Source organism: Desmodus rotundus, chromosome 4, assembly GCF_022682495.2.
Source record: "Desmodus rotundus isolate HL8 chromosome 4, HLdesRot8A.1, whole genome shotgun sequence".
Classification (NCBI taxonomy): Eukaryota; Metazoa; Chordata; class Mammalia; order Chiroptera; family Phyllostomidae; genus Desmodus; species Desmodus rotundus.
Window position 1 is genome coordinate 36,184,360 of NC_071390.1, and position 14,096 is coordinate 36,198,455.

The window sequence follows — 14,096 nt, forward strand, 5'->3', positions numbered from 1 at the left end:
GGGGATGGGCAGTGGCTGTGCCTGGAGACCACCGGCTCAGAGGCCGGCTAGCCTCCCGGGCACGGGGTGTGACTCGGCAAGCCGCTGCAGAGCTTGCTCTCAGGTGGGTGTTCCCGAGCTGAAACCCTGCAAGGAAGGCTAATCAGCCGGCTTGTAACCAGGCTGAAAAGCCCCCTCTGAAGGCAGCGACTCAGACGCGAAGCTTGGATGAATGTGCTTCACTGCAGAACGTGCAGCTGCATTATTGACTGGAGCTGAGGAAGGCATTGCTTGAAATCAGGAGACTGAAAAGATCTGCTCCTTTGATTCAGGCTCTCCCAGGATTTTGCAGGCTCCAGATGGCCTTGGTCCACAACAAAAAATCTCCCTGTGATCTTAGCTAAAATTTTGGGAACTCATCTGTGTCATTGTCTCTTAATAAAAAGCAAGCACAGAGTTGCCCATGCTGTTTTTTCCCCCCTCCCAAGTTCTGATGTGGCTGGCTCACCTGTCACTGAGCTGTTTGAATGACCTGGGTTTTTCCTCTTCCCTAGCAAGCCCTGGTGTAAAAGCAAGCCGGTGCCTGAGAGAAACTGAGGGTAGGAGTGCAGTCTGCAATCACGCCCGGCAATCAGAGGCTTCATGGAGGAATAGCTGTCAAAGCACGCTGGGGTGTGTGATAACCTCTAGGGCTGCTTATTGTGAGTGGAAACCAGAAGGTGGAAGAAGAGACAGAGATGGATGAGCTTGTCTTTCCTCCCCCTCCTTGCCTTTCCAGAGTTTGGCAATACTGGCAAGTACTCCCTGGGGAGGGTGCTCTTGGGGGCCCAGCAGGATTCCGGTTTGAGGAAAGAGGAAGAGAGCCACGTAATTAAGGAAGAAAAAGCAAAACTTGGGGGCTCGGGTGCTCATTTAATGCAGGAATTCAAAGCACAGAAGCACTGTAGAAAGAAAGGGGGAAGAAGCCCCATTCTCCAGTATCCCAGAGGAGGAGCTAGAGTCAGTAAGGTAGGGGCCAACCTCACCCCCACCCCAAGGTCTCCAAACAGAAAATAGGGAGATGGAATCATCTGCTTCACTTTCGAATCAGTCTCTCTCAGGGTTTTGTCAGCTCCAGAAATTGAGCTCCAAGTGGTGTTCTAGGCATCAGAGTGTTTTACTGCTTGCTTGCAGTAGGAGGAATTTTCCTTAATGACTGGAAACAGGAGGGCATTGACTCTATAATGCAGGAACATAAGATAGAGCTCCATTTGTTTGCCAAGTCTAGTTTAGTGGCAGTAGCTGGCTGGAACATTCAGTTGGGAAGGGTTTTAAGGCCAGATCCAGGACCTGTGGAGGAAGAACAGGGTTTGATTGATTTGTGACGCCTGTGTTAGGTGAGGAATGGTTAGGGAAGTACGTGTGCTTCCTATTTGTCATCTCTGCTCTCAGTGCTTTCCCTTCTGTGGGGGCACCGCCACCACTGACATGCATGTAATGATATCAGTGTAACGATCTTTGCTTTAGACTCCTTTGCTAAGGAGTCCTTTCAACCAAAAACAGAAGGCAAAATAAGTCAGCAATGATATGTTTTTTTCTAGATCCTCTGGGTCCTATGGAATTGACCAAATGCACGATTCAGTTCACACTGAAATGCTCTTCCACTGGCTTGTCTCAGTTACCAAAACACCTATAGACCTTATATCAGAGAGAACAGACCTTTACACTTAGATTCGTCCTCTGAAAATTAATCAGATCTCATCTTCCCAAATTAAACAACCACACATTTGCAATTAAATGGCTAAAATAAAAATGTTCAGTGACTAAGACTTTTTTTAAGGTAGTTTTGAGCTTCTCAAGCACTAATAGTGCTTATGGTGAAATAAATAAGGAAGAGTAGCTGGAATGGAACCCTGACACCAATGTCTTGCCGTCTGCGGAAAGATGTAAGAGCCCCGAAAAAAATGACTCAGACCTTGAATCCAGACAGCGCTGAGTGGAAGGACAGGAGGATTGTGGAGAGATGAGAGAGAAAAGAGTGCGGGAGTGACTCAAATCCTTTTGGTACATAGCCCAAGCTCAACGCAGATGTCAAATACTTAAGGTTATCTTTAGAGCCTCTGGGAAAGCTAAATGAACCCTTCCCCCACCCCTCCTTCCTTCCCCCACACCCCCAGCAGAAGACATCCACATCCTAACCCCTGATCCTTGTAAGAAGTAAAAGGGACTTTGCTGATGTAATTAAATCAAGGTTCTTGAGATGAAATTATCTGGACTAGCTGAGTGGACCCAAAGTCAGCAGGGGTGTTTGTAAAAGGGATGCAGAAAGACCACAGTTGATAAAGGGGATGTGACAATGGAAGCAGAGGTCAGAGTGACTGGAGCCAGGAGCCATGGAATGTGGGCAGCCTCTAGAAGCTGGAAAAGGCAAGAAGAGATTCTCTGCTACAGCCTCCGGGTGGAACACAGTCCTGAAGACCCATTGTAGACTTCTGACCTCTAGAACTATAAGAGAATAAATGTGTATTGGTTTAAGCCAATAAACTTATGTCAATTTGTTATAGCAGAAATAGAAACCTGAGACAGAGCTCCTGGCTGACTGATGAAGTGTCTCCTCCCTTCCCACAGGTTTTAGGCTTCCTGAAGTCTCACTCCAGTAAAAAATTGTTCTTAGGAGAGTAGACCCCATCATGTGTTATTTATAATGAGTATTAGTCACACATTTCAATCAACCTCTGCAGTGTTTAACTAATGGCAAATTTTGTCTATGTTATAGGAATTCCAAGTACAGGAGCCCATTACTAATCCCTCTACATGTAAATCTACCAGTTTAGTTTCAAGGGAATATTTATGCCCTGGATAGGAGGAATCTTAAAGTGGTAAATCCCTAAAATCCCAGCTTGTGAGTTATGCTTGCCATGATATGGTATCAGACCCACAATTTTAAATAATGTTTTATTGTTCTGTGTCAGTCACAAGGCTATGAGACTTGTCATTATATCAGCCCTCCATCTATCATGATGAAAATAATTATTTCAATTGGGCACATGGACTAAAAGTGTCTGCATCTTTTGAGGCTAGTTAAGGTGAAATGCACTGAACACTTTTAGAGAATTAGGCTCTGGGTTCCATGAGGCCAGGAACAGGGCCTGCCTTAAACCATCAGGGAGCTCCAGCAAGTGGCATAGCACCTGGTACAGAGTAGACATTCAAGCAATAGATCTCAGTTGAGTACACGAATGATCTAAAGAGTAAATAATCTTTGATGGTGGTTGTTCACTACTTGAATTTCCCTACAGCTAAATGACACATGTAGAAAGGTTATGCTGATTTTTGCAAGAAATACAAGTACGGTAGTCTTTAAAATAGAAGAAAAAATAGATTTCCCTGCATGTGATTTTTGGTATAATTACAGATTTTAATTTTCTCCTTTATCTTTGCCTGTGTTTTAAAATGTTGCATATTGAACATGATTTACATTTATTATCAAAAATATTTTTTAAAAAGTAGATTCTTAGAGAATATGGTTAGTTGGTGATAACTGGATCATTTTCTTTGGGGATGGCTTTGGCTATCAGAGGGAAGCATTAAGCTCATGAGTATAGCTGATTATTGATCCCTGGTTTTCTTATAGGGAAGTGAGACATGGAAATGGCCAAGAGATATGATTTAATATTACTGTAAGAAGTGATGAGTTGAGTCAGACCCTGAGTCTGTCCCTTTCTAGTTGCTTGATGGTAAACAAGTCACCTAGCTTCTTCCAACTCTGATGTTCTCATCTGTAAAATGGGATAAACAAATCTTACAGGACTATTTGGAGGTCAAGTGAGATACAGGTTGTAAAGCATTTAGCCCCATGCCTGGCACATTATAAGTACTCAATACATGTCAGGTCTTATTATTTTTATTATGAACAAATTAAACACCCTTGGCCTTGGTGCTGACATTTCCTGCTGATATGCAAAATGATTTTTCCGTGCACACAAATGGAGGGCACTGGGAATTCCTGGGATTTTTCCTAGCAATAATTAGAAATGACAGAGTCATTAGGCGGTTAGAGGACATAATTAACCTCTCTGGCTCTCAGCGCTCTTTTGTGAGAGAAGGGGATAGAATTGGAAGACCTTTAAGAATTCTCCCTGCTCTAAGATATTATGTTTATAAGATTTGTTTTTGCATTGGAAACTTTCATTTGCACGTTTGACTTTTTGTAAAAACTAACCATTTTAAGGTAAATAATGCCTAACTTTGTGATGGAGAAATTTCAGATTGTATCTGGCTAAAACAAGTAGTAATTTTTTATTTTATAGATGACTGCCCCACGGCTACCCAGGGCTATCAATTATGGTGCCACCTTGGCTAGCCTCTATTTACTCTGTCCCTTTTCTTCCTCATCAAATCTTACCTGCCGGATGTTTCATTGCCCCCAGGGCCTTGCTTACAGTTGCTATGGCAACAGCTAGCAAATCCAAGCTTAATGTGCCCTTCCTGCCTTCTCAAGCAAGGGAGACTTCTGGAGACAATCTCTTCCTGGAAGTGAAATGACACTAATGGTCAAATATCAAACAAATACTTAAGACTGATATTTTGAAACAGGTAGCTTGTGGTACCTCTCAAATTACAACATGGAAGCAGTCTTTCTCCCTACCCACTTTGTTATTTTTGTTCTTTCTTTTTGGTAAACATCTATCTCCTGTCTGCTGTGATAACAGTGACATGCTGGCTGTGGTCTGTCTTATGGAGAACTATTGAGTACTGTGACTGCAAAGTGATAATAAAATCCAACCAGCCAGCACCTTTTCCTGGACTCTCACTAGTGCAGAAAAAAAATGACATTGGAGAAAAAAAAGTGAAAAAAACCTCTGGCAATTTCTCATCTTGTGTCTGATTGACTTCTTTCACACCGAGGGAAGTACTGTCAAACCACCAATCCCCAGACCTGCGCTGTCTTGGAGATGCTAAATTGCACAGGGAAAACATCTCAGTGTGGGAGGCAGGGAATCAACAAAAACAGGTATAATATAATTTCAAGCAGTGATAAGTACTGTAAGAAATAAGCAGAAGAAGAGGATAAAGAGTGCTATGGAGGGGGCTACTTTGGATAGGATGGTCAGGGAAGATGTCCCTCAGGAGGGGACATATGCTTTACATGAAATGAGTGAGTCAGATAAGGCTATGTTGGAAGGAATCAATAAATTGGTCATGGTTTTTTTGGACTATTTGCTTTTCTGGGAATTTCTTGTAACTTGTAAAATTATATCAATAGATGGAAATTTACTTAGCTAAAGATAAAATCAATTTTGAGTATGTGATTAGGGCTAGATGAAAGAAGGAAAACAGAATTTGCTGAGTTCTTATTATGTGCCAGGGACTGTACTCCCTTCTTTAAACAGGTTCATTTTGTCCTCCAAATTCCTAATCAATCTGTCATTTTCATAACAGCCCATGATGAGATAGTTACTCTCCCAATGTGGAAACTGAGTTTTAAGAATTCTCAGTACTTGACCCTAAATTACAAGGGGGTGAAATGGAATTCAAACAGAATTCACTGACTACAAGTAAACTCTTCAAATAGTACCATGGCAGAGGAGGACTATGCCTTGGAAAAGCAGCCCTCCATTCCCTCCACCCCAACACTTACACATAAAGTCTTTAGGAGATGTTAGTCCCCATACGGTCACTGAAAATGTATCCAAAAGCTCCAAGCTTAAATTGTTCACTGAGCACAAGCAGAGATCACAGTAATCTGACACTGAGCCATCTTTATAAAGAGTATGGTTCCTACTTGAAGGCCTAGGACTGCCCGTTTCTCAATTCGCAGAGCTAGAAGGTAGGCATTCTAGTGCTGCAGGCGACATTCTCTTTGCTACCCTCCAGCCCCAATATATGACATCGGTAGGCTCAAAAAATTCCACAGACCAGCCGTTTTGCTCTATGGAGGGTTTCAGATGAGTTTATGATTTTTTTTATGTGCAGTTAAGTGATAGATTGCCAACATATTGATCTTTGGTCACCTGCAGGAGGCAGAGCTATAAAGAATATCACTTTTTAATTGTGTAAATGAACACACAAGGAAGTAATTGTGAAATAGAAGGTTCACTCTTGGGAAACTTTACACTTATTTAAGATGCTACCTTTGTTTAAAATATTCTATCTGCCCTTTAATCTGATCTATTTAATCTATAAGGTAGGTGATTTTATCTCCTTTATGCATATGGGGAATCTGAGAGTTGGAAATATTTGCTAAGTTTTGTGATATTAGCCACTGGCAAGCTTAGATTTGAGCTCGTATTGGTCCAAGTGTGCCAAAGTCTATGCTCTTTCAATTAAAGCAGCTATCTCTTTTGGAATTTATCTATAGAATTGGCAGCACATTCTTTCAAACAAGCTCACTGGTAGTTGACCATTGTCCTTTCAAGGTAGATTTAATTTTTAAGAGTCAAATAAATTCATTTGAAGCCAAGACTGAGTGGATGACTTCATTGCATGATCATTTCAACTAGAAAAAAGTAAGAGAGAAGGACAAGACAGCTGACCCTTTGTCTACTTTTGCTTTCCTCTAAACCAAGTATTATATTTCATTCAATCAGTGTATATTTTTTATTTAAAAGTACTTGTTGAAATGTAACATATTTACCTATCATCAGCCATCTATACTTAGTATTAACTTGGTGATAAGATTTTCTATTAGAAAGGAGAACCCTGATAGAATAAGATATAAGGCAGGTAAGTTTTGATGGTGGCATGAGGATGCATGAAAGTTGAACCTCGGTGAAGTAGTTCCAGGAAAGCAGGCAGGGAATCTGGGGGGTGAAGGGTAGGGAAGCATAGGGAGTGAAGGGCTGGAATCTGGGGTTGGCGGAGTGTGGGGAAGCTGTGGGGAAGGTGGAGGGTAGGCAGATTGGGGTGGAGGGTGAGGAAGCTATGAGAGTGAAGCCTGAGGGGTGAAGACTGGGGAGGCTGGAAGTGGTGGAGGTTGGGGAGTCTATGGGTGGTGGAAGGGGATAAACTTGGGGTAATAGAAGATGGAATGGCTGGGGAGAGTGGAGGGTAGGGAGGTTGAGTGGTGAAAGTTGGGGAGGCTAGGGTGTTGGAACTTGAGGGGTGAGGCTGGGATGGTGGAAGTGGGGGAATGTATAGTAGAGGATGGGAAACTGTGAGTGGTAGAGGATGGGAAGGCTGGAGGTAGGAGATAGGTAGTTTGGGAGTAGAGGTAGAGAGTATGAGAACAATGGATACTTGAGATATGGGATTAGACCCCAGAAATGGGGCTGGAGGGGAGAGCATAGAAGGAATAGGGAAACCTGCTTTCACAATATTGAGAGAAAAGAACTCTGGGAGTAAAATATAATAAAATGTTACATAAAATTATACTTTTAGGAAACACTTAGCAACTCAGAAGAGGTCATGGTAACCTCATTTGCCTCAGGGAGAGCTGAGTATTTTTCTAACTTGATTCATCACGTATTAACTCCAGCTAAAATATAAATCCCTCTGTTTTTTGAGAGCCTTAATAACCTCCCCGCCTCAAATGTAGTTATGGCCATTGAAGAATGATGATCTACCTTTAACCTCATCCATCACCAATAACTAGCATAGGAAAGTAATTAATAAATGTCTGAATATACTTTAATTTATTCAGGCCACTCAGCTTTATGAGGTAAAGATATGCAGGCTTCTCTTCCAGTTAAATATTTGCTGACAGTAAGTTGGTCATGTTAAATCATGGAATTCTAAAAATACACATATGAAACATGTACATTTTACCTTAAGTAGGGGATAATTCTCAGAAATGGAACTTCAATAACATAGCTACCCTCATTTGTGCATCTATAAAAAGCAGCTCCAATGTTAGTGAGGCAACTAAAATATGTAATAAAATGTCGGCATATAATTAATTCAAAATACTCTGTCATTAAATTGTGTAATGATTCCTTGTGAGCTTACATGAGCTTAATTGGGAGTGATGAAACTAAGGGAATTGAGATCCAGAGTGCCATAAATAAAATAACTGTTAGCAGCTCCTGTAGTATAAATTTAGATCATCGGGGAATCTTGTAAAGTGCCCAGGATTTGTGCTTGGCTGACAGTCTCTCTCTCCTATGTGAAGACAAAGATTACTAAGACTCCTAATTAGAATATCTGAATAGTTTCAGGCTGTGGGATCACTGTGTTATTAGCAGGTAGAGGATTTGTATGGCAGCTGCCCCAACAATCAATGAGCTTCTTTGAGTGTGCAGTGGGTGGGTGGGGATGGCACACTCAGAGGCCCCTTGAGGGTGGCACATGATACAGGAGAAAGAAGGGGGAGGGTCAAGTTAAGGAACATGTATAAAGGACCCATGGACAAAGACAATGGGGGTGGAGGGAAGATTGAATGTGGGAGGTGGGTAGTGGGTAGGTCAGGGGAGAGTAATAGGAGAAAAATGGGGACAACTGTAATTGAACAACAATAAAAAATAAAAAATAATAAACAGCAACACATTTGACTTCAATAATTTCAGTTTCCTCATCTGTAAAATGGGCAGAGTGATACCTGCTTCGCGGAGTTTTTTGAAGATGAAATGAAGAGGCTCACAGGTGCCGGACATAGTGCCTAACATGAAGGAGGTATTCAATAAATGCTTTTGGCTTTCCTATGCCCCCAGCACAGAGTGCCCTGCACAATGTAAGAACAATAGATCATTGTTTACCTGACTGAAGTGTGCCCAAAGGGGTGGCCCTGTATTTCTAATCAGATACTGAAAGAATAAATGTAACTCAAATCCAATTTAAGACACGATCAGCCCGATGGCAACAGAAAAAACTGGAGGAAAAATCACTGGGTCGATAGTGGTAGCAGGTCAACTCCTTGCTTTCCCACGATGGCATCCCCAAAGCTGAGGGCAGAAAACAGACACGTGGCATTAATTCTGCTTCTCATGCTCATGCAGCCATTGCTGAGTGCGGCCATCTGCTCTCCCTACCCAGATGGGTCCTCAGACTCCTCAACATGGAATGTGGGCAGACACTCATTATCTGTTTGTGTTGGCACTTGCGATACAGCCTGTTTGATATGCCAGCAGGATAGGACAACCTTCTGCCTGACTGACCATATCAGCTGAATAACAAGAGATCAGCTACTCTTCTCTTTCTTCCCTCTTTTGTAATCCCTTCTAGAACAAGAGGAAAGGGCTCTGTTTCTTTCTCCTTGTGGAGTGATGTTTTAGTCTGTGGTTCCTTACACTTGATATTTGATGTTTGGTTATTACTTCAGTCTATTCATTCTGATAATAACCATGGGTGAGAAATGGGTTACCTACTATTATTGTTACCGTACATAGGAGAAAACTGAGGCTCTGAGAAGGTAATGAACTTATCTAAGATGATAGAATCAGTAAGTGGCATAGCTAGAACTTGAAGACTGAGATGCCTGACTTCAAAATATGGCAATTATTTAGAGACAAATGCTTCTATTAATAAGTAATGTCAGAGAGAAGACTATAGACAGTGATAGCACATGACTGCTTCATAGAGGAGACATTGCCTTCAACGAGAAGGTAAGATTTAGAGTTGACAAGACATAGCAGGATGGCCTTCCAGGCAAGGGGTCATAAGTAGTAGTATGGAACTTTGACTCTGTAGGCATGGCAGGCAGTGGTGGTGTGTAGTCACAGGGTGGAGATGGCCATGACTGGTATGGGAGGCCATGTAGTGATGCTCAGGAGCATTACGAGGTGAGTCAATCAGACAGCTATATCCTCCAAGAGGAGACCTGAAATTCAAGGCTAAGCACATTGCATTAATTTTTCCAATTTTTGAGCTATCATCTATAATTTTATCTATAACCTTTGGAACCAATCATAAATTCAGTTTGTCAAGTATGGTCCCTGTCTGAATTTTCTTTCCTTGATCCTAAAATAATACCTTTTAAGACTCAAGGTGGAAATGAGAAAGCTGATATTAATATGAGTTGGCAAAAAATGTCTGTATCCTTTTCCTCCCACTCCCTGAGTGACTTTTCATACTGCTGTTACTTGGGGCCATTGGTCTTTCATGGAAAATACTAAATACTGAATATAAATTTGACATATAAAACAATAAGTTTTATATATACAAATCCCAGCAAGTTAAATTTTATAAGGGAAGAAAAGATATCTTTCAAAATATCAAAGAGAAAAAGACAACAAACCTATGAAATAAATAAAAACTAGTCTTCAACAAGAAATCTGCAAGATTTGTGTGAAGAACATTTTTAAATGGTAGTGAGTGATATAAAATATGACTTAACAAATGAAAATACCATGTTTTGGGAATGATTCATCATAAATGTATTTATGATATCCTTTACTGTAATTTAATCATGATCAAAATACCTTCAGGTTTGGGAGAACACTTTGTAAAATATATAATTATCTACCCACTATGCTGTACACCTAAAACTCTGAAACTAATACAGAATAATACTGACTGTATACTGCATTTGAAAAATAAAATAACACAAAATAAAAAATACTTTCAGAATTTCTTTTTAGAACAGATATGCTTATGCTAAATTCATATGGAAAATTAGGAAGCAATAATGGCCACAAAAATTATGAAATAGAAGAGTAATGAGTTAGGGCTAGTCCTATCAGATAGCAAGTTATAAAAAGATAGTAATTAAAATAGACCAATTAATGGACTAAAGCATAGTGAGAAGTAGATATAAATACATATTTAGTACATAATAACAGTGGCATTCATAATTATCACTGGGGAAAATGGACTTCATTCATTAAGCATTTTTTTTAAGTAGAAAAAGAAAGAAATTAGAGAGGTAAGTGTGAGAGAGAGAAAGGTTTTTCTAGGTATGACATAAAAATCCAGAAATCAAAAAACTATCAATATATTTATTGATATAAATCTTTAATCTGCAAGAAAAAACAGCACAAATAATGTTAAATGGACATCTAAGAAAAAGTATTTGCATCATATATCATAGATAGCAGATTCATTTTCTCAATTGATTAAATATAAGTAAATATGAGAAAATAAAAATGTGATGGGAAAAAATTGGAAAAGATAAAGAAATAAATAGTTCATAGGAAAATAAAATGTTCTTAAACATATGAAATGATGTCCAATCTCACTGACCACTAGAGAAATGCAAATTAAAACCACAGTGATATTCCATCTTCACCCATCAGAATGGCAAAGATAAACTAGTATGATACTTCATTGCATTAGCAAGATATGAGGACTAGTCCATATCAGACAGACATCAGTGGTGGGACAGTGATTGGTGCAACTCTGTGGAAGGTAATTTCAAAGTTATAAAGTTATAGTCCCTCTATCTCAGAAATTCAATGTCCAAGTACTCCTACAGGTACACGAACACATACATAGATAGCATACATAAGAAACGTTCATTTCATTATTGTTTATGAGAGTAAAAGACTGAAACAACTGTCTGTCAGTTTGGTGCTGGTCACTAAACTCGGTAAATGCATATGAAATGTTGTGCAGCTATTAAAAATTAGAAGTAATTAGTTTTTAATGTTAGCTCTGTTTTGACCACTGCACAGCAATAAGGTCTCTTTTCTTTATGGCAAAATCTCAAAAAATTGTCAGGAAAATGAGAGTGACTGTGAGTGGTGAGTTCTTTCTCCAGTTAAATTCATTATAATAAAGAATAATTCATTATAAGGATAACTCATTACATTTTAGACAGGCAGAGTGAAGAGATTGTGACTTGCCTTTAATGCACGTCCCTGAAAGTGAAAACAAAAGGATGAAAAAGACAGTTGTATGTCATAGTCAGGAATGTTCCTGGAAGATCTTAAGGAGATATAAATAGAAAACTCTTAGGTACAGTTGTAGAAGAGATTGTATAGCCTGCAACACAGACACAGAGCAAGAGACATGTCCTCAAAATGTCAGGACCAAGACCCCAGAAGTTAGGCCTGGGAACAATGGCTTGCTGAAAGCATAATTCATGCCTTCCTCGTGGTCTAAGATGCATTGGGTGCTAATATAGGCGGGAGGAGGGGCAGGGGTAAAAGTCTGAAAGCCCTTTGCTGAGAGCTTCTGAGCCTTGGTGGATTCCTTACTCTCCAACATCTGTCCATTGTCACCACTGGGAGCATCCCTGTGACAAACTCATTTGGGTTTCTCATCAGGCTTAAGATGGAGGGAAAGAGAGAGGCAAACAGAAAGAGAAGGAATCGTTGAAAAGGAAAATCTGACTGAGAAATGTAAAAGACAAAGGGAATGGAAATGAAAGGGAAATGTTGAATTCTTCACTCCAGAATCTTTGAGCACAAGACCCAAAAATCTTCAGAGGTTTATAATATTGTGAGTGGATTTTTACACAAACTTTAAGTTTGAAAGCTCTGATTTGTTAAGAGATCTATTTAAGTTACAATTAATTAGGGAGAAGGTAGGGTTCATTTGCTGACTGGTAAAAGGCGATAGAACAAATGGTTCCATCATCAAGGAGATTTGGACTAAGCAAAGTATAGGGAACCTATCTGTATGGCATGGTGAATGTAGCCCAGGCCCTGACTCGGAAAACCGGTGGGGAATGAGTCGGCACATAGGACCCGAGCCCTTGTATTGGTTTTCCCATGGGGAATCAGGCCTGCATTGTACTTAGGCTGCTTTGAGGCTTACTTTTTGCAAACTCCCTCACCCTGAATTGAGGCAGCAAATGTTTACTGCATATCTTTAAGGTAACTTCCTAAAATCTATGCTAAACCTCCCAAGGAGGGAGTGTAACCGGTTCAACCACTTTTTCCTTTGCATTTGCAAATATCCTTTTTCTCTGTAGTAATTAGCAACTTCCTCTCCTTTGTTATCTATAAAAGGTAACCACCTAAAGCAAACCTGTGCATAGTAAATGAGGACCATCCTCAATGTAATGTACCCAGAAAAGCAATAAAAGCCTGTCCAGGCAGGGGTCGGAGCCCACTCTCACTCAGAGAGTGGCCATGCCATCCCTTTTTCTCCACAGGACTTCTATAGTCTGTGTGAATTTGTTCATCGCAGCCACAACACACAGACCCTGCTGGCCGGAGTCCGCACCAGCAAAGGAACTTGTGTAGGCTGCTTGGATTTTGCAAAAACAGTCCCACGAAATTGGAGGGGAAGAGGGCTTTACATGAAAATCAAAACCCAACTGCATCCACTTTTCAATGGCAAACCTAGCTGAGTTGGGCACTCAGAATTAAGCTCATGAATGACATCAGTCATTGCATTTAGGACCCATTTTAATCCAGTATGACTTCTTCTTGATTACATCTGCAAAGACCCTCTCATCAGGCTTAGGACGGAGAGAAAGAGAGAGGCAAACAGAAAGACAGTCACATTCACAGGTGGTAGGGGTTGATATGCCAACACAGTTTTTGGGAAATATGTTCACCTATTATCAACACCTTGTGCAAAGCCACTTTCATTTTGGTTAAATATATTTTATTCATCATACAGGAGGTGGCCATACTTTTTTCCACCTCTTCATTTACAGACCTACAGTATTTTTTTCAGAGTTGTACTTCCACTTGGTAAAAGTATAGCTGAGGAGCAAGGGATGGTGATACCTCATCACTTTCTCTGTAACCAGACTGATGGGCATTAAATTACATTGACAAGACATACCCTGGGGGCAAATGGCCAGTCTATAGAGAAAAAAAGGAGTAGCAATCAAAGTATGCATAAAGACAGCTCATTTTAGAGCTCCTTTCCCTACCCCCACATTGGGATACTTACTTGACAAAATAACAAGAAGTTATTTAGCTTCACATAACCATCAATTTGTTCTGTCCCTAGTACCTGGATATCTGTGAGAAAGCACAGAATTCTGGAGAGGCAGAGTAAGTGGCCTCTTGGGATTCCTTGGGAACATTTTGATCTAATTTTTTTTTCTGTTAAGAAGAAATTGTTATAAGAAAACTCTCCAAATCTAGTTCCAATCCAGCTATTTTTAAATCCACGTAAATACTCAAAACAAGGAAACATCTTTGCTATTTGGCCATTGATTAGGAATAGACTGAGTTCTTACTCAATGAGCTTTTATTTCCACTAGGAATTGCAGGCATGATATATTTTAAATGGACAACTGTAATTCCAAATTGTCAGTGAAGAGAGCCTTTAGGAGTAGGTGGCTAGAATCCAGGATTAGG

At 40.2% G+C, this 14,096-nt stretch overlaps 1 long non-coding RNA gene across 1 annotated transcript in view; it reads right to left on the reverse strand.

The window, feature by feature from the left end:
• Nucleotides 1-879: 879 nt before the first annotated feature.
• The window catches only part of LOC139440845 (uncharacterized), a 191,488-nt gene continuing 178,271 nt past the window's right edge, over nucleotides 880-14,096 (reverse strand). The window contains exon 3 of the long non-coding RNA XR_011651108.1: nucleotides 880-1,308. This is a non-coding gene — a long non-coding RNA (uncharacterized lncRNA). The remainder of the gene's footprint in view (nucleotides 1,309-14,096) is intronic.